The sequence below is a fragment of the Phocoena sinus genome, chromosome 3, assembly GCF_008692025.1.
Source record: "Phocoena sinus isolate mPhoSin1 chromosome 3, mPhoSin1.pri, whole genome shotgun sequence".
Taxonomy (NCBI): Eukaryota; Metazoa; Chordata; class Mammalia; order Artiodactyla; family Phocoenidae; genus Phocoena; species Phocoena sinus.
The window spans coordinates 41,922,616-41,925,055 of record NC_045765.1 but is presented as its reverse complement, the minus strand read 5'-3'; the positions used below and the strand labels follow the sequence as shown (position 1 = coordinate 41,925,055).

The 2,440-nt window shown below is 42.0% G+C and overlaps 1 pseudogene; it reads right to left on the bottom strand.

The window, feature by feature from the left end:
• Nucleotides 1-1,186: 1,186 nt before the first annotated feature.
• LOC116752125 lies at nucleotides 1,187-1,703 on the bottom strand (annotated as a pseudogene).
• Nucleotides 1,704-2,440: the final 737 nt, after the last annotated feature.

The window sequence follows — 2,440 nt, the reverse complement described above, 5'->3', positions numbered from 1 at the left end:
GACAGAGTAGCCCCCTACCTATTGGAGAACCAAGGAGATGCACCTTGCCACTCGGAACATACACTTCCTCAGTCCCAGCCTCCTGGGAAATGTCTCTAAGTGCTGAGAGGTGATCCTGGAAGAAAGAAGCCAGCAGATGGACTGGCTCCAGAGAGAGTCCCTGAGGTTTCTGAACCAATTCCAGTCTGCATCCTTGGAGCTGGCAGAGGCTTCCGGAAAGAATAGCAAGATCTGGTCTCACATTGTCTGGTTTCCCGCTTTCCTTCCTAATTTCCTTCCTCCAGCCTTTCCTTTCTTACAGATCCCTTACTCTTCCATCCTCCCTCTCTCCCTCCCTCTCACACACTAACTAAACACACAATCAGATATACCACCCATATATAAATATATACACCCACCTGTCTACCTCCTACACACATTATTCATATCCACTCCCCCCCCCGCTCTGACACACACAAACTGAAAGACACATAACATATGCAGGTTCATTCATACACATCTCAGATACACTCTTATGTCTGCAGAGTACTTTATTTATTTTTTTTAACATCTTTATTGGAGTATAATTGCTTTACATCATTGTGTTAGTTTCAGCTGTATAACAAAGTGAACGAGCTACACATATACATATATCCCCCTCTTGCGTTTCCCTCCCACCCTCCCTATCCCACCCCTCTAGGTGGACACAAAGCACCCAACTGATCTCCCTGTGCTATGCGGCTGCTTCCCACTAGCTATCTATTTTACGTTTGGTAGTGTATATATGTCCATGCCACTCTCTCACTTCGTCACAGCTTACCCTTCCCCCTCCCTGTGTCCTCAAGTCCATTCTCTACATCTGCGTCTTTATTCCTGTCCTGCCCCTAGGTTCTTCATAAATTTTTTTTTTTATATTCCATATATATATGTTACCATATGGTATTTGTTTTTCTCGTTCTGACTTACTTCATCTGTATGACAGAGTCTAGGTCCATCCACCTCATTACAGATAACTCAATTTTGTTTCTTTTTATGGCTGAGTAATATTCCATTGTATATATGTGCCACATCTTCTTTATCCTTTCATCTGTCAATGGACACTTAGATTGCTTCCATGTCCTGGCTATTGTAAATAGTGCTGCAATGAACATTGTGGTACATGACTCTTTTTTTTTAAGTTGTTTTAAACTAGTTAGGGGTTCCATTTTCATTCCTCAATAGATTTTATGTATTTCTCATATGCTTTCTCATATGAACTCATTAGTTTATCTAGGTCTGAGTGTCATCTTGATCCGCCAACCATCCTCATAACAAGATTTGTTGACAAGTCCTGGATTTTCTGCTAGAACTTCATTAATTTCAGTTACTTCTCCTGATAGAGCAGAATAGAGTTCACTGTCAGCTTTCACAGTTTCCAAAGCACCAAATTCCTCTTGTTTGTTCAATTTTGTCCCAACTTCAGGCAGACTACAGTAAACAACATCTCCCAAAGCTTCCTGTGCAAAATTGCGGATTCCCACTGTTCCAACACCGTTTTCTGTTGTTAACCATTCATGTGTGTCTGTGAATTTATGACCCGACAGCAGAGCCAGTCCAGTGTCCTGTGCCCTGATGGCGTGTGCTCGCAGTCCCCAGGGCCGTGGTGGGCAGGGCGCATTGGGCACAGAGATGGCATGCAGGCTGCAGACTGCGGCCCGCACGCTCTGCGCCACTCACAGAGCCATGTTCACAGGGGTGCAGAGGGTCTCTGTGCAGCATCTCCATTGTGGTACATGACTCTTTTTGAATTATGGTTTTCTTAGGGTATATGCCCAGCAGTGGGATTGCTGGGTCGTATGGTAGTTCTATTTTTAGTTTTGTAAGGAACCTCCATACTGTTCTCCATAGTGGCTGTATCAGTTTACATTCCCACCAACAGTGCAAGAGGGTTCCCTTTTCTCCACGCCCTCTCCAGCATTTATTGTTTGTAGATTTTTTGATGATGGCCATTCTGACCGGTGTAAGGTGATACCTCATTGTAGTTTTGATTTGCATTTCTCTAATATTAGTGATGTTGAGCATCTTTTCATGTGTTTGTTGTCAATCTGTATATCTTCTTTGGAGAAATGTCTAATTAGGTCTTCTGCCCATTTTTGGATTGGGTTGTTTGTTGTTTTCATGTTGAGCTGCATGTATATTTTGGAGATTAATCCTTTGTCAGTTGCTTCATTTGCAAATATTTTCTCCCATTCTGAGGGTTGTCTTTTCATCTTGTTTATGGTGTCCTTTGCTATGCAAAAGCTTTTAAGTTTCATTAGGTCCCATTTGTATATTTTTGTTTTTATTTCCATTTCTCTAGGAGGTGGGTCACAAAGGATATTGCTGTGATTTATGTCATAGAGTGTTCTGCCTATGCTTTCCTCTAAGAGTTTTATAGTGTCTGGCCTTACATTTAGGTCTTTAATCCATTTTGAATTTATTT